The sequence below is a fragment of the Herpailurus yagouaroundi genome, unplaced genomic scaffold (assembly GCF_014898765.1).
Source record: "Herpailurus yagouaroundi ecotype Mexico unplaced genomic scaffold, PumYag 77, whole genome shotgun sequence".
In the NCBI taxonomy this organism is placed as follows: domain Eukaryota; kingdom Metazoa; phylum Chordata; class Mammalia; order Carnivora; family Felidae; genus Herpailurus; species Herpailurus yagouaroundi.
In genome coordinates, this window is record NW_024412388.1 from 45,016,382 (window position 1) to 45,042,343 (window position 25,962).

At 49.1% G+C, this 25,962-nt stretch overlaps 1 long non-coding RNA gene across 1 annotated transcript; it reads right to left on the minus strand.

Moving 5' to 3' along the window:
- Positions 1–7,402: 7,402 nt before the first annotated feature.
- On the minus strand, positions 7,403–15,122 carry LOC121027193 (uncharacterized). Its single transcript, XR_005788598.1, has 3 exons — positions 14,962–15,122; positions 10,209–10,393; positions 7,403–8,039 (listed from the first exon to the last, which is right to left on the minus strand). It is a non-coding gene; the product is annotated as an uncharacterized LOC121027193 (long non-coding RNA).
- Between the last annotated feature and the right edge of the window lie 10,840 nt (positions 15,123–25,962).

The following is a 25,962-nucleotide window of genomic DNA, read 5'->3' on the forward strand; positions in this document are numbered from 1 at the left end:
AGAGGCACAGCCTGGGTGTCATGCTCAGAAACACGGAGCTAGGAGGAAGCCGGTCTTGGGCCCTCCATTCGCAGCTTTTCTGTGTACACGGTCAGCTGCATGCTTACCGAGTACCTCTGTCTGGGGAGGTGTCTGCAGCCCCCAGTCTAGTTCCTGGAACAGGAGAGGAAGGGCCCTCTGGGAAGCGTGGTCCATAAACGAGTGGATACCATGGGCCAGGGAGGCTGGGAGAGGTCACGTCTTGCCCTCCGGAGGGTGGCAGAGAGCGAGAATTGATCTCACTGCCCCCACACTCTGCACTTCACGTTGCGATGAAGTCGCTGAGTCTGTAGGTCAGAAACCCCTGGTAACGAGGCACCAACACGCATCGCGTTTGAATGGTGGCTACAGGTTAGACTCCAACACCAGGCAGAGGTGCCCCCGGAAAGCCATCCCTCCCTGCTCTCCCACGCCTCATGATTGTGTGGGAGCCTGGACGGCCCCCTCCCCCTGGGGTGTTTATCCCCAGAGCCCCAAGTGCCGCCCGTTCTTCCGGGATCCGGTGAGATTCTGCCTCCTTCTCACTGTATTTCTGGATGGCTCTAAGGGGGCAGACCTTTGAAACCAGGTCTGTGCAAAATCAAGTTCTTCTCCACAGCTTACTCGCTGTGTACACTTGGGCAACTACCTCTCTGGGTCTCAGTTATGCAGTCCGGGCTAAAACAGGTAGAATAATACCGTGGTGGCTGTGGAGGTCTGAGGCCTCCAGCTGCAGCCCCTCCAGGATCTGCGTCAGCTTCTGACCTGAGACCCTGTCCTTCTTGGGCAGCCCCAGACAACGACTGGGCACTTGGGGCTATTGGGGTCTGGGCCATTTCTGTCCAGTGTGGGGGTCCTGTCACGGGCCATCTTTGCTGCAGAGCTCCCCATTGGCTTGGCCCGTCTGTTGTCAGTTCTGCATTGCTTTTGGGGTCAACTCCCCACCAATCCTGCTTCCTCCCTGATTTCCTTTCCCAGGTGCTAGAAGATCCATATCCCGGTCTAAAGGCTTTCCCTGCCCACCTCTCCCTGCTCCTTCTTTTTAACTTTTACAGACATGGCCCCTAATATGCTACTTATGTCCCCAACTCGTCCCAGTGTCTGCTGCCCTGAGGACCTAACTGTCACAAACACCTGCACAATAAAACGTAGACCTAACTGCTATTATTGTTGTTGCTATTATTTCTGTAGCTCCCCTGGTCAAGGAAAGCCATGTGAGAAGTCAACAGGATGTCAGCTCTCAGTCTGACCAGCAATTCGCAGAAGGGGCAAATATTCTGCCCGGTGACCACCTTCTACAGCTCATGGCCCTGGGGGCTGAATCCCAGAGGTCTTTCTTTTACAAAGGCTCACAGCAACGTCCCAGGTTGCTCTCCTCACAAGGGGTGCAGGCACTCACTTGGAGTGTGCGAGGCAGCTCAGGTTTCACGGGGAAACAAATGAATTTTAAAAAGAGGAATATTTCATACTTGACACGCTCAACGCTTCCTCCCTGATGCCCTGGTGGAGAGCATATTGGACGATTCATTATACTTGTCAGGACTCGAAGACAATCAAACACAAGCCATGCTGCTCGGAGATTTAAGACCATTCGGGATGTTTTGCATACTTGTTATATTGCCACCTTTGGTGTTTTAACATTTATTGTCCCCCAGGGCCATAAAAATGTCCTGCCTTTTATAGAGTGCACAGAATCAGAGACTCCCCCACTGGCCAACCCCGCAGAGTTGGAAGGGACCTTACCAAGACCTAGAGAGCTTGATTTGTAACTGAAATGCTGCCCTGCGCTTCAGTTGTTTGGCCGGGGCATGAGCCTGTTACAACAAGAGGGACTCCTGCTCTCCGCCCACAACCCAACAAAGTCTGCTGAGAGACACGGACACCGGGGCGTACTGGCTCCTAAGGCAAACTGTTCGGTTGTGTGTGTTATTCCCGGTTGACCAAGTGATCTGATTAGCCTCACACAGCCCTCGTTTATGCCTATAGTCCCGGCCTATATATTAATAGCATCCCTTTTCCTCTTAGATATGGAGTAGAGCCCTTAGCAAAACATAGGTATATGGATATACACCCACCCCTTCACCACGTACCTACAAAATGGTGAAAGTTTGGATTCATGAACTAGATACAGATTTACAGGCAGGACGCTGCCCTTATTTATTCATACTTATTTACTGCACGCTTCTGTGACTCTCTTACAGACGAGCCCTCCCGTGGCTCCCGGGAGAAGCCAAGTGAGCGGCCATCCAGAACTGGACGGAATACGGTCTTGCTCGGAACCGCAGGCCTGGTGTGCCTACCCACTGAGGGTTCTTTCTAGGTCTGTGAAAAGCTTGAACCAGATCAGTGGTTACTGACAAATGGCCAAAGAAGTCGGGGATCTTGTAGTTAAATGAAGATGCCGGTGCTAAAGGTAATGAGAGCACAAATGGTAATAACACATGATATTTACCAGGTGTGAGGCATTGCCCTGCGTCTTTTGCATTTGCATATATTCACTGACTTAATCTGAACATAACCTTATGAGGTAGATCCTGTTGATGAGGGAGCTTGGGGTGGGCTGAGGACAGAATGTAAGCTAGTGCCTCCCCCCCCCCCCCCCCCCCCACCAGCCAGGTGGGATGTGTGTGTGACATTCCTCCGGCACTCCTGGCTACCCAGGGACAAAGGAGAGGAAAGAGAACAAATAGCTAACGGATAGAGATCACAGTCGCGCAGGACACGAGTCTCCATCAGTTTACAGATGTCTTGCTAAAGTACAAGAAAAAGGCAATCTTATCAATAGCCTCATCTTCAGAAACCTATGGACTCAGTTTCCTGGAGCCCCAACATCACCCCTCCATAGTGATCCGGGGAACAAAGGCAAGAAGGAAATGGCAGGTAGAGTTACATTTTTCACAACCTGCAGCCCATTGATACACACTTGAGGCAAATACAGAGTATAGCGTTTCTCCAGGAACCCCCTACTGTCCTAATGTTAACGCCTTACTAGAGGGAAGAGAACCTTAGCTTGACAACAGCAAGGGCTCAGGTCCTCTTCAGAGTGTCAGAGTCCCTCTGGAGGCCTCCCTTTTGACTTTACCTCCCCAGCTCCATAGGATAAAACCACCTATTCAGCTCTTCCTGCCCAAGGGTGCTGTCCCTGTGCTTTAATAAAATCACCTTTTTGCACCAAAGACGTCTTCAAGAATTCTTTCTTGGTTGTCGGCTCCAGACCCACCCACCCCCCCCCACCTTCACTCCCAAAGCTCATCACTATTATTATACTCATTTTACAGGTAAAGAAATCAAGGCACAAAGAGGTTAAACAGCTTGCCAAAGCCATGACGTTTTTATACTGGAGCATGAAGCCTCACCTTGTACATTATCATTTTGGCAGGAAGATCCTACAGGGATATGGGGACTGTCGCCCTGGGGCTGGTGGCTAGATTGGTCATTCAAGCTCCCTTTAATTAGGGTGTCCATATAACGTGCCATCCAAACTAGGACACTTTTGGGAATGAAAAGGAGTGTTATTGATAGGTATGCCAGGACCGCAGGAATAAATGGAATGACAACGTGGGACAAACCAGGTCAGGTGGTCACCGCACGGTTGCAGCCAGCCCCTAAAGGCTTAACTCTACTCTAACAAAGCTTAAAGCTACTCCAGCTTAAATCTGCTCTAACAACAACCAAAACAACAAAACTGAAAAGAAGGGACTTGACTGTCTAGGAATAACACAAACACCGGAGGGGCTGGCTTAGAAAACAGTGGGGAGAGGAGTCTGAGACTTTATCCTACAGAGTTAGCCTCCACTATTTCACGGATGCTGGGAGGGGACGGGTAACTCCTGGGTTAGAGACAAAGGCAGCATAAGCCTCGCCTGCAGGTCAATTTCCTCTTGCGCCTCAGGCCCCCTGGCGCTGATGCAAAGTGGCCCGGATAGGTGCTATACTTCTAAGAGGTGTGCTTCACAGCAGAGGAGGCTTGGGTTTAGGGAAAGAAATCTTTGATAATAGGCTGGCTGCTTGCAAACCTGCCTGACCCTTGCCCTGGGGGAGGTGTTGTCTGTATTAGACGGGCCAACAAACCAACTTGCCCCTACTCTTGGAGAGATGCTATCTCTCTCCCCCAAGGCTGTTTGCTCTAAACCTTTGCCCAACAACAGTGAGGGTCCCACCCTAGGAGTGCTCGGTAGGACCTGTGGCTGGGATTTCTGCACTCACTGGGAGAAGAGACGGCCGGCTTCCAGGCTTCTCGAAGCCAGGACTTCTCCATTATAAGTCAGAGGTTCCAAGAGATTCTGGTTCCCTTCCTCTGATTTTGGGAGTGCTTGAGGTCAAGAAAGGGGAAATGTGTTCGGTTGCCCCAGAGTGTAAAATTAGAAGCTGAAAGTCTTTACTTTGGGTACCAGCTCTTCCCTTCCCCACAGGCTCTGCCTCTCCCGACTTTCTTCTGTGGTGTGGCTTCTTCCAGTGGGGCTGTCCCCGAAGCCGCTGTGACCCCTGGGCTACAGTGTGAATCTTGTTGCCTGTGGTATCCCAGTGCCCGTCCTGGAGCCTGGCACATCCGGAGGTTTCTAATATGGTCTGGCTAAAGAATCTGGGAGAAAGTGGCCACAGGACACATGTACACAGTCCTCCTCACACACCCTAGGGACCGTGGCCAGGCATTTTTTGTTTGTTTGTTTTTTCCTCTCCAAATCGCAGTTTCCTCATTTGTAAAAGGAAGGTATTTAACCAGATGTCCTCAAAAAATATCTCTTCTGGTTGTAGAAGCCTATGCCTGTTATCTAATTATAATTATGATTTCTTATTTTGTGCCAGGAGATAAGAAACATGATCTCTCCCCCCTTCAAGGAGCTTACTTCCAAGTTAGAAAACATATCGTGAGTGATTTTATGTACAAAAGCGTCAGAAAAATGACACAGGCTATGTATGACTGCATCTCCAAAGAATAGAGAGGATGGATGTGTAGAAGGAACGATGCATTTGTACAGAAAGTGCTGAGAGAGCACAACCTGTACGTGCCAGGGTCTGTCCTAGGTGTTATGGGGTGACTCAAGGTCAAGGAAAGAGCTATAAGGGGCATTAGCCAGGACCCCAAACCAACAGCACGGTCTTGGGAAAATTATTTAATTCTCTTGAGTATCCCTTTCCCTATATGTCAAATTGGAACGAAATAAAGAGTTACGGGGAGGATTTGGTGATTTAGTGAGCTTGAAAACTACCGGGTCGATTAAAGGTGAGATACCGGGATCAATCGCCATTGTCGCTCACAGATTTCATTTACCTGTTGATTTTCCATGCTCAGCATTAAGGGGTGCAGGGTGGGGCCTGGAGTGCTATGGTCTTTGGTCTGACCATCGAACACCCTTCCGGTGTTCGGCCTGGTGTCTCACAACCAGCCTTGGTTCCTCTATGGACCCACTCTGTGGATTGGTCACAGTGGGCAACCCGATCTCATCTGACCATGTCCCTTCCCTGCTAAAATCCCACAGGACACATTATTGGAAAATGGGAGAGGGGCCAGGGGGCTTCATTGTGACCTGCAATGTTTTCTATTTTCAGCCAGATCGTGGGTTCATAAATACTATTCATACCAATTATATGCCTGAAATATTTTTTGTCTGTCTGAAATATTCCTTAATGAAAAAGCCAGGAGGAGGGAGTCCCAAGGACACTAAGCTTGTTGACGGTCTCCCAACATCCTGCAAAGCTACGGGGAGAGAGATAGCATTCTCCAGGGAGGGCTAGGAATAACTCTCTGGGTCGTTTCAGACTTCGAGAAGGTACTATTTTCCAGAAGGAAATCAAACCTGTGCTCATGAATTGGGGTCTTTATTTTCCACACAGCACTTGACGGTTTTCCCAGAGAGAAAGAAAACAAGGGGGAGAAAAGTGGCAAAATCCCCCCAAACGCATATGCAGTCAGAGCAACGAAGAAAACACTTCTCATTGCCCAGCTTTGGATTGAAACGTGGGAGAGGGTCTTAATTGTCTCCCGGGCCCCGGGCCCCATTCTAATTTATTGAGGGAAGGGCCCAGGAGATAAATCTTGATGTCATTCTCTAAGCCACCTAAAATGAGCCCATTAAACTACCGCCCGTGAATGAAGGCGTTTTTCCCAGGGTTGCAGCCCCCACCCTCAATCCCACACCCAGCATCACCCAGGGCACCGCCATTCTGAGGGCCTGAGAGGCACATCTGACAATGGAGCATTCAGGAAGGCCTTCCCGGATGGGGTAGGAAGCCTGTTTTATGCCCTGTTAATTACTGCAACAATTTATAAAATTCATGACAAACATAAAGCCCTCACAGAGATTGTATTTCAAATGGCATATACCTATAACAGAATTCTCTTTGTTTGTAATTCCTGGATTTATGAGCTGTTGCACAACAAAATGGGACCGCCCCTTGTCCCCATGGGGGGCACTGGCTGAGCACCTCAAATATGCCATGGAGACAGAAACCTACTCAGGCATGGACGGGGACACCGCAGTCCCAGCTTGTGAGCTTCAGAGGAGAGGAGTTTGGGTTGGGGCAGGGAGGTTTTCTCTTGGTGGTTCCAAGCTGGAAGGGACCTCAGGCACGAGCTAGTCCAACCGTGTGTCTTTGCAGGAATCTTCCTTATAGCTTCTCTATCTCGTTTGCATGCTTCAGTGACAGGGAGCTCCTTACCTGACAAAGCAGCCCAAATGATTGCCCTTTGTCTCTAGTCTTGTCCCTTGTCCTTCCCGACTTTCCCTTGGCCACAAGAGTGGTTTTTCTAGAACCCAGATGGGATCTTGCTGCACTCCTGCTTAAAATGACTCAGTGGCTTCCCTTTGCCTTCTGGGTAAGTACAAGGTCCTTAACAAGGCCTGGGAGCTGCTGTGTGAGGTAGGCCCTGCAGTGGCCCCCTGTCCGTTCTTCTCTCAGTAACGCCAAAAGCCTCTCAGCCAAATGGCCTTTGTGTTAAAATCGCCCAGTAAGACTCACATAACAGAAGGGTCAAGGGCTTAATTTTAGGGGCAGCAAATAAGAGTGTGTCTGTGGAGCTGGTAGATGGTGACTTCCTCACAGCCAGCAGGGGGGATGGGGTGACTGAGCTCTCCAGAAGGAAGAGAGAATGTTGGCGGCTCCAGAGAAGAGAGGGAAGCAGGGTCCCGGTGGAAGAGGATGGAATCTGAGGAGCTTCAGAGCTCTGAGAGCACGAGAGACACCTGAAGTTCTTTTTGTTTCCTTTTTGTTTGTTTGTTTGTTTATCTTGAGAGAGAGAGAGAGAGAGAGAGAGAAAATCCCAAGCAGGCTTCATGCTGTCAGCACAGCACCTGACGCAGGGCTCGATCTCATGAACCGTGAGATCACGACCTGAGCAGAAGTCCAGAGTCGGATGCTGAACCTACTGAGCCACCCAGGCCTGCAGCACTCTTAGGGGAACCTGAGCCAGGAGCCAGTCTCCTCTGCCCTCTCCTAGAGGCGGGGGCCCCGCCCCGCCGCGGGGGTGGGGCGGGAAGGCACCTGAGCTCAGCTCAGCTCTCCGTTCTCTGTACACCAGAGCTCTGACATTCAGTGAGTCTCCAGCTTCAGGGAAACCTGTGTATTTATGCAGAGGCGCTGACTTTATGAGTCTTGGACAGGGAGTTGCTTTCATTTTTTCTCCTTGGTGTCAGAGTATGTGTCCTCTGTGAGATGCGCAGGAGACGTTCCGACTGGCATCCTCGGAAGCAGAAGACTGTGGATAGAGCAATTAAAGTGTCGAGTGGCTGGGTGTTCTGGTTTCCCAGAGTGCCCAGTTGAACGTTTGGATGTTAATTTCTTGGAAGGAAAGAACTGTTTGCTTTGAAGATCTACCGAGTTCAGGTGTTCTACTCACTAGTTGTGGGACCATAAGCAAGATATTTCCTCTCTCTGGCTCTTGGCTGTAGTTTCTGAAAAATGAAGTCATTGCCAGGAAGAACCCTTTGAGATGTTCAAGTCCTCAGGAAGCTGAGATTTGTTTCTGTCGTTTCCTCATCTAGGAAATGGAGCTGACACGAATCCTACCGTTTAGAGTTGCTCTGCATAGAACCGGAATGATCTATGTTATTATAAACGTTGCAAGAATGACTCATTCTTGCATTTTCCAGAAGACCACATTGTAAGGAGAAGCCCCAGGAAGAAAAGTACCAATCTGTTGGAGCTGAGGTGGGGGAAAGAGGGAGTTAGGATGTTTTTGGCTACAAGTAACAGAAGACTAACTCAAATGGCTTAAATACTAAGAAAATTTGTCATTGTGTACTTTAGGATGTTTGCATTACGGGAGTTCCGGTGTCGGTAAGTTCAATTGCTTCATGGCATTATTGAAGACCCCGAAAAGGAGTCTCAGCAGCCTGAGTGGCGTCTCCTGTGTTTCACTGTCTTTTCCCCTAAGCACATAGTCATCAGACACCTGATCAGAAAGGGTATGAAGCAAGAAGGAAGTGGGGACTGGCTGTCAGCCTCTGCCCAGGGGGACACGAATACATACCACAAAACCAGACTCCCAGGGAGGGAGTCACCAATTGCTTCAGAAGTAGTTCAGTCTTTAGAAATAGATACTCCCCGGCGGAAACACGCACGGGGAGAGACATAGCGTCTCTAGAACCAACTACCTGGGGTTCAAGTTTGGCTGCACGCTGACCAGACACGGTGGCTTAGGCAGATACTTGATGGCTCTGTGTTAAGCCGGTCAGGGAAATGCAAATCAAAACCATAAGGAGATGCCACTAAATACCCACCCACAAAAATGGCTACAATTATAGAGACTTTAATCCTAAGGCGTTGGAATAATGGAAACTCTCTTACATGGCTGGTGAAAGTATAAATTGATATATGCCCTACGACTGATCAAGCAATTCTGTTCCTAGTTATATCTCCAACAGAAACAAGTGGTTATGTCCATCAAAAGACATTTGTAAGAACGTTCATAGCAGCATGATTCATAATAGTGCAAAGTGGAACCCACCCAAATGTCCATCAACCGGAGAATGGAGAAATATATCAAAGCGTGGGCACGGCCAGGTGCTGCCCAGATCCCTCTTCAAGGTGGGGCTTGCCCCAGCTGTTGGGACGGCTGCCAGCAGCCAACCTTCAGGCTCTCTGGCCCTTCCAGATCTGCCTGGGCCGCAGACGGCCGCTTTGCCACAGCCGCACAGCACGGCTAACGCAGGCTGTTTTAGCTTCCAGGCTCCTCGTGGGGTTGGCTGGGGTGGTCCTTGGGTCTACACCAAACTCTGAATCTCTCCCCGCTCCCCGTCCTGCTTCTTGTCTCTCCTGTCTGCAGCTGTCAACCCAAGGGCACTTCTCAGTAGCCATTCTGCCTACGAATCTGCCTCCGAGTTGGCTTCCCGGAGAGCAAGCCTGCCGTGCGCGGGTGTGGTCAAACAGGACCAAACAGTGCAGCGATCAAAGGAAAAAAACCTATGACACCGGCAGCATGGGTGAATGTTGGGGAAGGAAAGCCAGGTATGAACGAGTATGCACTGTCCGAGTCCGTTTCAGTGAAGTTGGAAACCAGCGCGACAGATTCATGGTGAAAACAGGCCACAATAACAGTGACCTTGGTATCAAGGAGCCTTGTGTGGAACTGGAAATAGTCTATACCTTGATTCAGAGATATATACCTATGCACGTTGGCACACAGGCATGTGTATATGCATATGTATTCATATTGAATATTCATTGAACTGCATACTTTGATTTGCATGCCTTACTGCATTGTTACACTTTAGTAAAAATGATAAAATAAAAATTAAAACAATAAAAAAAGTCAGACTGTATTGTAATTGCCTAGCTCCCTGGACAGCCTATGGTTTCCTGAAGGCGGTGGCTGTGCCTACCCCTTAGTGGGTGTTCGATAAATATTTTTTTTTAACGTTTATTTGTTTTTGAGACAGAAAGAGACAGAGCATGAACGGGGGAGGGGCAGAGAGACAGGGAGACACAGAACCTGAAACAGGCTCCAGGCTCCGAGCCGTCAGCATAGAGCCCGACGCGGGGCTCGAACTCACGGACCGCGAGATCATGACCTGAGCCTAAGTTGGCCGCTTAACTGACTGAGCCACCCAGGCGCCCCGATAAACATTTTTTTGAATGAATCAGTGAGTACCAACCATTGATTCGTTGGATGGACTTGGGCGAGTCTCTTCACTCTGTGAACTTCATTTTATAAAGAAGGAAACCAACGCAGAGAGCAAAACTTGACTCACAGGTGTGGTATGCAAATCGGATGAGATAACTGGTGGAAATGCGCTGTGCAAACCGGAAACCGTTGTGTAAGCATTAGTGCGCAGGTTCTGAAGTCGAACGCCAGAGGTGGAAAATCAGCTCCACCAGCCGTCAACTGTGTGCTCCTGGGAAAGTTACTTAACACCTTTGTGCCTCAGTTTCTTATCTGTAAAAAATGGGGTCATAAAAGTACATACCTTGTTGAGTGGCTGTGATAACTGAGACAACCTAAGTCCCCTAGAATTGTGGCTGACTGCGCAGTAAGTTCTCGATAAATGCCGGCTAGTATTAGCATGGAAAAAACTTTCCCCAGGATGGTATCTTTCAGGTAGAGAATCCTTCAACCTTTCCCTTCCCCACTAGGCTTTCTTCCCCTTATTTCTTCTCTGGAGCTCACTAGGATCCTGGGATCCAGGCATTTATAACCTTATGGACATGACTTTTCCCCCAAGAGCAACTAGCCTGCAGGAAAGGAGATGACCCCAGTAGACAGCCCCACACTCCTGAATTTTGGATGTCTGCGTGTCATTTTTTCCTCCAAGAAAAAATGACTAGGGCAGTCTGGGAAAGAGGGGCTGGAAATGGTGAGAGGGCAGGATGGGGCTCAGCCGTTGGAACATTCTCTGGTGAGGCCATGAGGGCAGAACATGATCCCACAGTAGGATTTTCCTCCCTCCCAGGCTGGACTTGGAAGTGGCCAAAGACAGAGTCTGATTCCACCCAACCCCAACACCGGCAGTGATGGTGTGACGGGGCAGGAGCTGCGGGCTCTCTCAATAGTTTGCGTGCCACCTGAACTTGTCACTTCGCCTCTGGATTTCTGCAAAACCAAGGATAGGGACTAGCTAATCCCTAAGGGCTCATTCAACTCTGAGCTTTGGGATTCAAAGAAGCGGAGTTTGGTACAGCGGACTTAGATGAAATGAGGTTTAAAGCCGGCTTTGTCATTTGGGCAGCCCTGTGTTCTGGGGCAGGCGATGTCACCTCTTGGTGCCTTTGGGTTTTATCTGTGACAGGGGTGTAATAGAGGTTTGCTGTAGTAGCTCAATAAGTAATAGTCCCCGTGATGGCTAATTCTTCTGTCAACTTGATTGGGCTGCGGGATGCCTAGATGCTTAGTCAAACATTACTGTGCTTGTGAGGGGGTTTTGAATGAGATCGGCATTTGGATTTGTAGATTTAGTAAAGCATATTGCTCTCCCTAGTGAGAGGCTCATCCAATCAGTTGAAGGCCTGAATAGAGCAAAGAAACAGTAAGAGGGCGTTCTTCCTGCCTGACTGCTTGTGGGCTGGGACCTTGATTTTTCCTGTCTTCACGCTGGGCCTAACACACCCACTCACCCTGGGGCTTGAACCTCCAAGTTCCAACTGGATCTATACCACCAGCTCTCCTGGTTCTTAGGCCTGTGGACTCAGACTAGAACTAGAGCATTGGTAGGGGCGCCTGGGTGGCTCAGTCGGTTAAGTGTCCGATTTCGGCTCGGGTCGGAATCTCACGGTTCATGGGTTCGAGCCCCACGTCGGGCTCTGTGCTGACAGCTCAGAGCCTGGAGCCTGCTTTGGATTCTGTGTCTCCCTCCCTCTCTCTCTGCCCCTGCCCCCGCTTGTGCTCTGTCTCCCAAATAAATAAACATTAAAAACAATAATAATAATTAAAAAAAAGAACTAGACCGTTGGCTCTCCTGGGTCTCCAGTTTGCTGACTGAAAATCTGAGGACTTTCCAGCCTCCATAATTGCACGAGCCAATTCTGTGTAATAAATCACATCTCCTGCATTGGTTCTGTTTCTCTGGAGAACCCTGACTAATACAGTCCCTTTCCCGTCTGGTTTGTCGTTTTTTTTTTCAGGAAAATCTTCATATTTTTCCTCCACGTACCCTGTAGCTCTTACTTTCTGCTCCTGAATAAGTCGGTGCCTATTTACAGGGAGCAAAAAGTCAGCAACAATAGAATATGCTCCCTCTGTTTAGTTTTTATTATTTCAAGCGCTTCTATACTTATCATTTACATTTTTTTTAATGGTTATTTATTTTTGAGACAGAGAGAGACAGAGCATGAACAGGGGAGGGTCAGAGAGAGGGAGACACAGAATCCGAAGCAGGCTCCAGGCTCTGAGCTATCAGCACAGAGCCCGGATGCGGGGCTCGAACTCACGGACCATGAGATCATGACCTGAGCCGAGGTCGGACGCTCAACCGACTGAGCCACCCAGGCGCCCCTATAGTTATCATTTAATCCTATTATTTAATCCTAGACCCAACAACCCAGGGAGATAAATAAAGCAGAAGCTGTTCCCTTTAATTTTATTTTAGCAGCCTTATTAAGGTATAAGTGACATAAAAGAATCCATACTCATCAAGTGTCCAATTTGATGAGTTCTGAGATATGTACAAACCTGTGAAACCATCAGCACAGTCAATGTAAAGAACATACCCATCACCCCCTAAAATCTCCACATGCTTCACTGTATTCCATTCCCATCCCGTGCCGTCCCCAGATCAGCACTGCTGATGGCCATTACTTTCTTCTAATTGCTGAGAGAACTGAGGACCAGAAGCTGACACGTCCTGCCTATGTCAGGACTCTTCCCTGGTCTAGTCTCCTGACGCTCAGCTCAGGATTCATTCTAGGAGACCATCTTCAATCATCCCCAGGAGAAAGGGGGAAGGAATCACTTATTGAGCCCCTACCATGTGTTAAGTCCCAGGCTAGGTGCTTTACATATATAGCTGTGGAAATACAGTAGCCTGAGTCTTCCTTTGGTTTCGGATGCCTCCTCTCTGATGACTGTTCACCCCCACCCCTGGATTCTGACTCAGCCCATGTATCCAAATGTGAGCTCGGATACATCTTTCCCTGGGTGTCTGATAGGCATCTCAGATGGAATTTGCCTAAACATAGCTTTGTTTATGATTTACCTTCCCCTCTCTCCAGCGCCCAATCGGTTGTCCCTGAGTCTTCTACTCAAGTGCTCAAGTCAACAATACTGAGTTAACTCCAATTCTTTCCTTCCCCTCACTTAGGACAGCTAATCCATTGCCAGGTTCCATTACCTGTATCTTCAAAAGAATCCCAATCTGGCCGCTATTTTCCATGCCCATTCCACTGTCTGGTCCAAGCTACCATCGTGTCCTAGTTGGTGTCCCTGCTTTCACTCTTGCCCTGGCCTCTATGGCCCTTTCTGTGCATATCAGCCCATGATCTTAAATCACATCATGACACTCCCTTTCCTAAAACTCCTCAATTGCTTTTATTTATTTATTTTTTTAATTTTTTTTTCAACGTTTATTTATTTATTTGGGACAGAGACAGAGCATGAACGGGGGAGGGGCAGAGAGAGAGGGAGACACAGAATCGGAAACAGGCTCCAGGCTCTGAGGCATCAGCCCAGAGCCCGACGCAGGGCTCGAACTCCCGGACCGCGAGATCGTGACCTGGCTGAAGTCGGACGCTTAACCGACTGCGCCACCCAGGCGCCCCCTCAATTGCTTTTCAATACATTTGGAACAATCCCGCATTCTTACTCAGCCTCATGGAGTTCTCTGTGATCTGTCACTTTTGTGAACTGGTATCGTGATGCCCCCACCCCCACCCTGGACACACACACAAGCTCCGGTCGATATGACCTTCCTTCTGCTACTTGAACATACCAAACTTATCACTGCCTTAAGTTTTCTGCCTAGAAAACTGGTCTCCTCAACTTCCCAGAGATAATTTCTATTCTTTCCTCAGGTTTCAGTCGAGGAAAAGAAATGGTGGTCATGACCATCGGAAATGATGTTGTTATTTGTTCGATGACCTGTCCATTCCTTCTTGAGAGTGAGAGTAGGAACCTTGTCTGTTTTATTTACTGATGTATTCACCAATACAGCCCTAACACCTATAAAAATACTCAGCATATGCTAGGTACTCACTAACTATTGGTCCACTGAATGATCAAACAATAGGCCTCTTAATCATATATAGTAATGGTTAACCATCTTTCCAGCCAAATGCTTCTCTATCACTACATAAAAATCCAATAACTCTTCCTAATTCTTTCCCGCCTCAATGTTTTACTTGGACACGTGCTCACCACAGTGACGAAACCCTTAAATGTTGGAGCTTCATCTTCTTCCTACTCCCTTGTGGAACCTGCCCCCGGCCCCCCTCATACCCTTACCTCCTGGGTTTTGCTGAGTAAATTCCGAACTTTTGTTCTATTATCCCATATTTTCTTACAATACGCCTCTTCGGTTTCAATAATCCTCGCTTAACTCGTATTACAATTCCCAGCTAAGCATTCATCTTCCTTTTAGATTTAACCATAAAATACCACAAGATTTACTGCCCACCGCTCTCTCTTGTGCTTGTCATCTTTTCTACCTGGAGACTTTTGTTTTAATTTAATTTTCATGTGTTCAGAATTCTTCCCCAAGTGATTTCCTCAGCTAAGGGCATGGGTACATGCTCTTTTAATTCTTTAGTAACTGAACATTTCTTTCAATGTCAAGATCCAGCACCAACGCCACCACCCCAGTATATAGGGTGGTAGTTCATGATGTTCTCGGGCAGGTGGGTATGACAGGGGATAGTGAAGGGCCGCGCCCTCACGGAGCTTACATCGTTTTCTCTGGCCTCTGCATTAGTGGAATCGAATAGTTTACGCTGCGGGAATCAATATTCTCCAAATCTCAAAGGCTTAACAGAAGAAAAGTCTCCCTTTTGCTTTGCGGCTGGGTCCAGGACACTTACCGGGAAGGTTGTCCTGCATATGAGAGCTCCACATTTCACTTCTGTATCAACGCAAGCTTCCCGGATCAGAGCAGCAAGGGGAGAAAGTGCCGGGAAGTCTCACGACCCTAACACGCCTCTGCCCAGAAGTGACACACACGTTTTCATTGCCCAAAGAATGTCCTATGACCATGACAAACTGCAAAGGGGCAGAGTAATGCCAAGCCCCCGTGTGCCCCGAAGGCAGAGAGCTGGAAATATTTGTGAGTTCCACTAGTATCTAACAGCTTTCACTGAGAATATAGTAAAATGTGGGCTGCTTTCATTATATGTTTTTCTCTCAGTGATCTAGAAATTATGATTCACTGTCTTCTATTTACCAGTGTTGCACAGAAAGTTAGATTTTTTTTTTTTTTTTTAGTTTTGCCTGTCTATGTACCTCTCCCTGCCCATCTATCTGTATGTCTGTATTAGTTGAGGTCAGCCATGATGACTCACAGATAGCATTAACTATGTAAGAGATTTAGCGGGATGGCAACAGAAGACCAGCAGAACCTTGAGCCCCTGATGGAGGTCTGAATTCTGTAACAGGAGATTGGAAAGGAAGCGCCCTTGAGGTAGGAATGGTCTCTGACTGCAGCATAGCTCCAAGATGGGTTGGCCAGGCCTGTGGGGAGTCCTTGAGCTAAAGTTGTCCCTGAAGGAGACCCGTGTCTCACAGGAACTGGCCTGCCTTGTGTCCTCGCATGATTAATCTGCAGGGAGCATGACCTCTACGTGCCCTTGGTGGTAAACTTAGATCTGAGAGATACAACGTTATGGCAGCCACAAGAAGCTTACGAATATTTTTTCTTTCTTCTGTTTTTGGAGTTGGGTAATTTTGCCAGGCTATCCCTAGGGGTGTGCCACTTAAACATTACTCCTGTCCACAGTGCATCCTTTCCACATGAATTTTCTCATCTTTCCTCACTTTGGTGAACTTTTCTTGAACTCTGTCCCCTATTATTAATTCTCCATCTGTGTCTTGTCCCCCTTTTGGAACTCTATCACTTACATAATAGAAGTCCTGCATGTGTCTTTTATGTCCCTCACCTTTTCATTTATGATTTTCATGTATTTGTCGCTCTATATTGTGGGTTGTTTCCTATATTTAATTTTCTAAAATGCTATAATCATTTTGGGGGAAATTAACACTTAGTTTTACAATCTTCTATTGAATTTTAAAATTCAGAAAGCATATGTAAGTACCAAAAGTTATTTTTTGTATGTGCTTTCACAACATCTTGAGAATTCTAACTGCATCTTGCCTCCTTGAAAGCCACCTGTTCTAGTTGTTGGGACTGATCTCCTTCCTTCAATGGCTCTGAGCCTTTGATAATATCTGCTCTGTAAATGCTTGCTTTGGAGGACATGCACACGAGGTCTTGGGGTCTTTCAGGCCAGGGGAGACTGATAGGCAGTAGAAGATAGGGAGGAGTTTCTTCTCCAGTAGGTTACTGATGATGGGTTTGTTTAGATGGGATGAAGGAGGGAGGCCTCTTTGTTCTAGCATACCCGTGGAGATGAGGTGTCCCCAGCCCCACATTGCCAATGCCTTCGGGCACAGCCACCGGATAGAATAGCTGACCTCTCCTAGAGCTACACATAGCTCATTAGAGGGAAGGGTCCCCTTCCTGATTCTAGGGGATTCACCAGGCTTTCTTCTTGTGACCTCATAATTGAGGTCTTCACCACTGATTCTTCCAGGGAAGTAATCCTCTTTTCAAGTGGAGTTTTGGGCCTTTCCCTTGGTATTGCAATAAATGAACCCCTCATTCTGTGTCTTCTTTTCTAGTATTTGAGGTGTCAGCCATATCTGTCTTCACTAAGCTACTACAATCAGCTAGCCTCATTCTGGTGATTGATTCATCCCTGGGAGCTGGAACAGAGAGAGGGTCCTGAGCACTTATTCAAGTCATTATCATGCAGAATCCCGCAAAAATTTCCCCTCAGAACTTGATAATTCCCAAAGACCCCCTTATTCTCTTCTTTATTCACAGTGGCATGCCAACTGTATTCACATGGCATTCTTCCCTCCAAAGAAGTCTTACAAAGGGAGGAACAATAGTCTGAATTTGTCATCATCACTGGGCACCAGGCTTTTTCTTTCCTACAGGTCAGATGCAGATGCCCTATGTGGTGTTGACAACCATCTGTCATAAGTCTAGGGTCAGCAGTCTGGGACTAGCCCCTGGAATCAGCACCATGGGTTTTTACTGGGGTGGCCACCAAAATAAAAATGGGCAGGTGGGCACAGACAGAGGAGGAGAACGTTTCTCTGGCAGGGAGAGGGGTTGGGACATTTTTCTTTTAAAAAATTTTTTATATTTATTTTCAGAGAAACAGAGACAGCGTGAGGGGGGGGGGTGGGCAGAGAGAGAGAGAAAGAGAGGGAATCCCAAGCAGGCTCTGCACTGCCAGCACAGAGCCCGATGTGGGGCTTGAACTCACGAAACGTGAGATGATGACCTGAGCTGAAATCAAGAGTCAGACACTTAACTGACTGAGCCACCCAGGCACCCCTGAGGCATTTTTAAAGTATATTTATTTTGAGAGAGAGAGAGCACAAGCAGGGGATAGGCAGAGAGAGAGAGAGAGAGAGAGAGAGAGAGAGAGAATCCCAAGCAGGCTCCACACTGTTAGTGCTGAGCCTGATGCAGGGATCAAACTCACAGACCATGAGATCATGACCTGAGCTGAAACCAAGAGTTGTATGCTTAACTGCTTGAGCCACCCGGGTGCCCCAGGGTGGGGATATTTAATAGTTATTTTTGATAGTAATAGTCTCATCATGAGGGGATAACATTGAAATGCCTTTGTTGTTTATGTTATGTTCCGGGTGGCTAGCAATGTTGTGTTTCTAACCAGGAAGTATGAAAGGCAAGTACTGAGAGCCAAGCCTTGTGTGAGGCATGTTATATATGTCAGCTCATTCACTCGTCACCACAACTCTGTGTCGTTATCCTCATTTTACAAACGGGCGCCCGGGGCTCAGAGAAAAAAGGTGGGTTAGATGGGGGAATCGGTATTTGAATACCGTCCGGGTCATTCCAACATCCACACGCATGCTCTGTGCTAGTAGTCCAGGCCGTGTTCAATTTCGAGTTGACTTTTGGCAGCTGAACAAGACCGCAAAGCAAAGAAGGAACGGGAGGGTGGGGCGGTTTGAGACGCCAGCACAGGAATAGGCAGGAGTCAGGTGTAAACGACAAATAGGAAAGAGTCCCGTGTGCCCACACAAAGAGGTTGTGCCGGAGAGATATGACCCATTTTTTATGCCTGCGTATTTTGTGGCCGAGATTGCGAGAGTCATCTTTTCTGTTTATATGGAACGGAGAAACGTTACACCAGGCAGGCGGCCTGGGCCCCCGCGTCTGGGGAATAGAAAGCAGATGTCGTCCCCACTGGTATTTTCCCCTTCTACTCCAGCCTCTACCCTCCTCCTCTCTCTCTCCTCTCGGACGCATAATCCTCCTTTCAGATTCGCACGAGGTAAGTGGATCATAAGAACAAACTCACATTTATTGAGCTCTTTACCAGGTGCCAAGCCCTATAAACGAGTTCCCCCCGTTCATTCTCCCTAGAAGCGTCAGGGGTGGTGGCTATTAATCCTTATTCAGCCCCGGTTCCCTCGAACCAGAAGTGCCCCAAGTTTCTCTGGTGCCCCAACACAAAGGAAAAAAACGAATCCTGCCCTTCTCAGACGCACTGCCTCACAGGTGCTCCCAGAGCTCTGGTGGGAGTCATCCGAGGAAGGTCTCCTCACAGGGGAAGGCGACTGGGGGCCCAGAGGGTCAGGGATTCCTACAAGGTCGACTTAACTGGGGAGTGGTTGGGGGCTTGGGAAGATTTTAGGCAGAGAATCCGCAATGCAAGGTGCATGATTTTGGAGGAAGGCCTTTGATACCCGTCTGGAGAAGGCGGGGGTGGGGGGGGGGGCAAGTGAGAGTGGAAGGAAGGGGTGTAAGAAAAATCATCCCCAACGTGGAAATAAGGAAATAAGGCGAGGTCTCCGTGCTTTCTCATTGTGATGAAGAGCAGTGTCCAACAGGGATATTCAGTCCTTTACAACGCTTTCTGTAAAGGGCTAGACAGTAAGTATTTCAGTGCTGTGGTCCGTAAGTTCCCCATCAGTTACTCAACAATACCTTTGTAGTAGGGAAGCAGCCAAAGGCAAATATGTAAATGAATGAGCACGAGCGGTGTCAATAAAACTTTATTTACAAAAACCAAGAGGTGGCTGCCATTCTTGCTCTGTGGGAATGTACTCTTGTCGGGCACATTCTTTATTCTTTTTTTTTTTTTTTTAACGTTTATTTATTTTTGAGACAGAGAGAGACAGAGCATGAACGGGGGAGGGTCAGAGAGAGAGGGAGACACAGAATCGGAAACAGGCTCCAGGCTCTGAGCAGTCAGCACAGAGCCCGACGCGGGGCTCGAACTCATGCGAGATCATGACCTGAGCCGAAGTCGGACGCTTAACCGACCGAGCCACCCGGGCGCCCCCCTTTTTTTTATTTTATTTTATTTTTTTAACATTTATTTATTTTATTTATTCTTGATTAGAGTTCAGGCCCTCTGAGAATCTACTTCGATGTGTGGATTTTTGTCTGCCGGAGATAAAGTAATTTTTGTCTGATGGAAAAAAAGTAATTCCACCTCTGTTGTCGTTGCTGGTGTTGTTGTCCTGAAGCACATGAGCTGGTTTGGTATCTAACAAGAAATCTTATTCCAATATTCTCTCTGCAGCAGTTATATATCAATTCTCAGCTCTTTGAATACTCTCCAAACCAGCTTTGCAATCTGGCTGGCTCCCTCACTGGTGAATTGAATACATCTTTACACATGCTAACTTTACATCAGTATGGCAGCCAGGTTTGCCTTAACTTTCTGAAAGTCGCACTGTCCTTTAACAGAGGAGAGATTCAGGATAAGACAGTACAGTCGTCCAGAAAAGAACAGAAGACGGCGAGAGACGAAGAGGAAGGAGAACGAACGGGTCCCGTGTCTGGCCTGCTGTGTGACGAAGAAATGACATTGCTCCTCACAGAGCCAGCATGCCACCCCAGAGTCCTCCCCGAGCCTTGGAAAGTTGTGTGGTTGGGACCAGACCTGGGAAGGGGTGGGGAAATGCCAAACAACCGTGCCAACCTCTAAGGCTCCTTGGACTCCCTGGTTGGCTGGAGATCCAGTTTCTTGTATCTTGATATTTGGCAGCTGACCTAAGCATTCAGATAAATCATTCCCCGGAGTTTTGCGGTGCCCCTGGGTGCCGCAGACTAGTTTTTAGGGGGATACGATAAGGAGATTCACTGGTACCGGTATCCCTTTCCGAGTTGGGCTGTGTGGGTGGAGGGTGCAGGGGCCAGCAGGGGGCTCAGGGGTGCAGGGTGAAACAGACGTTCTAGACTTCCTGGGGCTTACGGTGGGATTAGGGAAGATATTACACTATCACGACTGCCTTTCCCTCGCTTCTTGGAAGTTCTCCCGTAGATATACATGCACAGCTACAACGCGGCGATACGCAAGCAGCGTTTTCAACAGTGGGGGTCGGTCATATGATTCCAGAAAGTACAGGGCTAGGCTACTGTAGGAAAGAATGAGGAGATGCTCTTTATACCGATAAGGACTAATCTCCAAGGTAGGGTGTGAAGTGGCCAGAGCAGGTGAGAAATGAACAGGGTGCTACTTTTCATGTTAGAAAGGGGGAAATAAGAACCCATATTTTTTATTTGCCTGAAGCAACTCCAAACTAACAAAAGTGACGTCCTGTGGGGTAAGGGGAGGGAGGTTGAGGGGGGTATGGTGAGAAGCCAGCTTTTCACAGTGTACCATTTTTTCTTGTTTCCATTTTTGAACCATGGAGAGAAAGTACCTGACGACCTGTGAAGGGAAATGATAGGGAGGGCATAGGCTACCCATAGGAGCACATGGCTGAGTCTGAGGTGACAGGGAAGGCCCGGGGAAGGTCATTTCATAGAGGCGACACCGAGCAGAGAGTGGCATGGGCACTGGTGCCCTGCCAAGCACCCCGCGGGTGTTGTCCCCTACCTGGTCTCAGCTGTCCCGTGCTGCAGGTGGCCGAGGTAAGCCTTGCTATCCCTGTTTTATAGACCAGGAAACAGAGGTTAAAGGGGGTTAATGAATCTGCCCAAGGTCATGCAGGTTAGTAAGCACTGAACCAGGACTTGAACCCTGGTCTCTGATGGACGACCGAGCTTTTTGCATTCTAACATATATTCAGGTGATTGGGACACGGTATGAGGAGAGCTGTGATTCAACCTAAGTCTACAGCTCAGCGAGCCTACAAAGGAAGGGCCTGGAACCTTCTAGAAGGATGATGAGGTGACCTTCAACTGGGGTCCTGTAAAAAAAGAAGCTGCAGGCCAGGTGGAGGGGAGAAGGAAGAGTGCTCCACGTAGAAGGACCGGCCAGCGATGACAAAGGTTTGGAGGGACGGGGTCTGCCCTCATTTAGAAAGTAAGCGGTCTGGGGCAGCAGCGGGAGAGAACAGAGGGAGGTGGGAGGCGGGCTGTTAGCACCGGACCTTATTTAGTACATGAAAGAAATGGGGTCTGTTCTCAGCAAGCCTGCTGTCTCACTCTACTCTGAAAATGGGGAGAGGCCCCTGAAAAGTGTTTTCCCATTTGAACCAGGTTTGCAGTGAAAGGACCCAGCTGGCTGCTGGCTCGGGGAGGCTCAGGTGTCGAGTCTGGGAGGCCCGGGCCAGGGGCCTTGTGTGCAGGCTGCTCCTCGCCTCTCTTCAGCCACCCCTGCCCCCGCTGGCTCTCTCATTTGTTCCTCGTCCAGTCGCTGCCCCCACACCTCATCAATCACCCTGGACTCAGGGAAACAGGCCCACGGTGCTGCCGAGACCCCTATGGCCTGGTGCTGACAACGGCGAGCTGGACTCCGCGCGTCCTGATGATCTGGGTGCAGATAAGGGCCATTAACACCTTTGGTAATTACGGAACCCCGGCTCAGGCCTGCTTGTCCCTGACCGGAGGAGCTGGGAGGGAAGGGGGAGATCCGGGCTTCGTGTTATTTTATTTATTTTATTTAAATGAGTCGATATAGGCCAGCTCTTGGAACGGTGCCCGGCACAAAGCAGGTGCTATGCAAGTCTTTGCTATTGTTATTAGCGCATGTTTATAGGTGGAGAGGGGACTCGCCCGGTTACGCAGCGAGTGACGGGCTCAACCGGGATGGGGACAGGCCAGGGCTCGTTCCAGGGTGTCTTTCCGCCCTGGCAGGGGCTCCACCGGTTTTCTTCACACCCAGTGACTGACAGCTGGAGCTCTGATTTGGGGCCAGTTCTGAGAAAAGGCACAATAAATAGGAAGCTTATTATCTGAGGGTGCAAGGCACGAAGGCCGCCCTTCCTCGTAAAAATGCCGCTTTATCTGATTTCATCCCCGAACAGCACCGTGCAAGAGGTGTCTCCATCCCATACAGGAAAAACCGAGTTTATACATACCGCATCCAGAGGCCCGCTTTCAGGAGACGCCCTATCAGTTCCAGCTTCCTCTGTCCTCTGGGTGGGCGCACACTTCTGACTAATGGAGGTGATTGCATTAGAATTTACCTCCCACCCAGCACTGACCTTTCTTTCTTCCCAAAGTGAGGAATGAGAAAGGATGACCAGGGGAGCAAGGGACTCACCAGCTCGGAGGGGCCCCCAAGAGGTCAGGGCTGGCCTGAGGGCCCGTGGATGGCCAGCTGCCAGGTGGGACGAGGGTGCCTTGAGGGGCACCCATTTGTCTTGTCCTTTGACATGTGGGGTAAACTCGTACCGGCTTCTCCTCTGCAAAGCATGCACACTGTCTGCTGAGGAGAATGTCTAAATAGAATCCAGGCGGCTGACTTGAGAGAGTTTCTGTACCAGTCTGGGAAAGCTGGGTGGTGGGCCAGGGGTACCGGGGTGTCCGAAGCCTGAAGGGGTGGGTCTGGGAGGGGAGCGACATCCCCTAAGGGAGTAGCCACCAAGGCGGGTGGTGCTAGGCCTGGGATCCTTTGTGAAATTTTCTAAAATGAGCTTTAGGGGAAGTCCAAAGGCAGTTAGTTACATCTTACGCGGGAGATGCGGCTTACAACGTGCATGACAGCAGGTATGGTTCAAGGCCCCGTCTCTAGAACCAGGGTTCAAATCCCAGCCTCCCTGCTCGCTGCGTGACCCTCGTCAACTTTCTTCATCTTTTTTTTTTTTTTTTGTGCCTCAGCTTTCTCATCTGTCAACTGGGAGAATATGGGTGTTACTTGCCTTACAGAGTTGATGTGACCTTTAAGAGTTAATATGTGGGAAGTTCACAGAACAGTGCCTGGCACGCAGTGAGCCCTATAACATGTTGCTATTATTATTATTGCTATGACTTAATACCTACTACGCATCCGGTGATTCCCCCTGCATTGGTCTCTTATTAAATCCTTCCAGTGGATTCTCTCTGCAGAGAGCAAGTGGGCTGAGATGTGGACCCTGATTAGCAAGGACTGCACTTTGTTCTGGGCCAGGAGGACTCGAAAAGTCTTTCAGTCCCCATCTGAAATCTCTATCTTCCTTGAAACACCCCCTGCCTTTCCCCTTTGGGAAGAGAGTGTGGAGAGATTAAGGAGAAGGTTACCGTAGGGGCATCCCGTGCGCTAAGACCAAGCTAGAAGTCACCTTCTCCATCCCCGAGGCCAGGGTTCTTTTCTGGATAAAATGGCTCCGTGCGCACGGCCTGCCGTCAGACCTCGCGGCTTGCCCCGTCTTGTTCTTGGCAGCTGTGTGGCTGTAGGCAAGTCATGTCACCTCCAGAAGCCTCGTTTCCCTCTGCCTTTTCCAGGTGCGCAGTGCTGTGGCTGGGGGGACAGCTCATGGGGGGCAGGGGGCACGGATGACAGGGAGACCTGCTCATAGATGGAGTTGTGCAGAGACCGAAAGAAGCCTGAGTCCCTGCCATTCGTGGAGATGGCCTGGGCTGTACAGAGCACCTCCTTTGGAGCCTACATGGAACCTCCAGTGAGGCCCTGTGGGCTGGGACGAAGGAGCCTCCAGACCCCGCTGAGATAGGTCACGGGCTCCAGCCCTGCCACCGCCCCCAATGAGCCCCGCACTCAAGTCCTCGGTGGGGCTGTGTCTCTTTTGCTCGGACATCCGGCACAGCACCGTTTGACAGAAAGTCCGACAGAAAGAACTGACCTTTCAGGGAGGAGCGGGGCCGAGGCGGAGGTCACGACGGAGCAAGACCAGGCGCCAGAGCCTACCGTTGTGACCTCCGCCTCAGCCCCGCTCCTCCCTGCTGCCTACGGCTTGTTAGGGAAGTCGAGGCAGCGAGAGGACGGAAGAGCTTGCAGACCTTTCAGCAAGCATTGGCTGCTAATGCCGCCTGCAGGAGCTGGGCCGGCCCTTCGGGGGACAGAACCAAAATACACTGGGCTGGAACAATCATGGCCTGCTTGCTCAGTACTGTCTTTGCCCAGACTTGGTTTGGCCCTTAAGCAGCCAGTGACTTCCCTCCTCGTTGGCAGAGGGACATAGTAACAGGGGCCCGTTCGAGGTTAAGTAGAGCCAAGTGTTTTCTAAAGATTCTGTGCTAGCATTCCTCATTTTACAAAGGAGGACCGTGAAGTCTCAGAGTCAAATAACTTGCTCAAGGCCGCACGACTGGTCAGTAATTATACTCCCTGTATAGCTGATGGCGCACGTACTGTGTATCAGCCTTTAATATAAATGCCTCGTATTCACGATCGTATTTGATCCTGGTTAAAAACAGCCTTACGGGTTAGGTGTAATTACCCCCATTTGACGGAAGTACAAACTGAGGCTCACAGAGATTAAGTAACGTCCAGCGCGGCCTCGTTAGATGTTGGCAGAGCTGATACGCCTGTCCAGATCCCGTGGCCCTGGATCCTGTGGTGGGGTGGTTCTTGGTCTGAAGAATGTAGCCACTGGAATAACTCTGACACTTCTAAAGAGTACTCAGGCCAGAGCACCACCTCAGACCTGCCAAATCAGAGCCCCTGCATTCCGGATAAGCCGATGTGCTTCTGTGCTTGATATCTCAGCAGAGAAAAACAACAACACGAAACCCCAAAAAACTCAGTCTCACGTTTTCTTATCTGCAAAACGGGGGCCGCTGGGACCCAGGGCTCTGTGCAGGGATCCAAAAGAGCTTATGACGCGGTGCCTGTGCAGGGGTGCTCAGCAATTGCTGACTTCCTTGTCCCAGCAGCCAAGGAACGCCTGGAGGGCTTCGGGTCTCTCGTGTGTGTACATGACCCCACTTTGCCAGAGACCCAGAACACTGTTGTCTGGGCTTTGGGGTTCAGTTTCTTGATTGTTTGTTATTATTTTTAATAGAATTCAGGAGAAGGCCATGAGTGGGCCAGACATCTGTGATAAATCTGCTGGGGTTTTTACAGGAAAGATTTCCCAAGTTCACTGTATTCTATATTTCTTGCTTTTCTTTCCAGCTACAACACAGCCGGGAAAATATCTCGCCTGAACTGAAAGAAAACAGCCTGTTAGGCTCTGGTGAAAGTTGACTTAGGGAATATGGGTGTCGTATTATATAGCGAGTGAGCGCAAGGGTATTGGGAGGCTTCTCTCCGAAACATGGCTCTGAAAGGGCAAAGGGGCGTCTATTCAGCCCTTTCAATTCCAGTACCTGTCCCAGTGCTTCACCTACGTTAGCTCGCCTCACGTAGGGACCTCCCTCATGGGGAAGCAAGGAGACTTCCTATTCCTATTTTACAGATGAGCAAACTGAGGCTCAGAGAGTTTCCGTGACATGACCAAGGCCCTGTTGCTAGTGAGCGGGTTCAAGCCTAGTCTGTCTGCTTCCCAGCCCGTGGTCTTCTCCGAACCACGGTTGTCTGCTCCGGTTTCCTGTTTTCCTCTAGTATTTTCCAACGCCTTAAATTAATTTCACGACCAAAGCAAACAAACTTTAAAAGGTTGCTCCAGAAAAAAAAAAAAAATGTCAAAAAAAGAAGAAGAAGAAA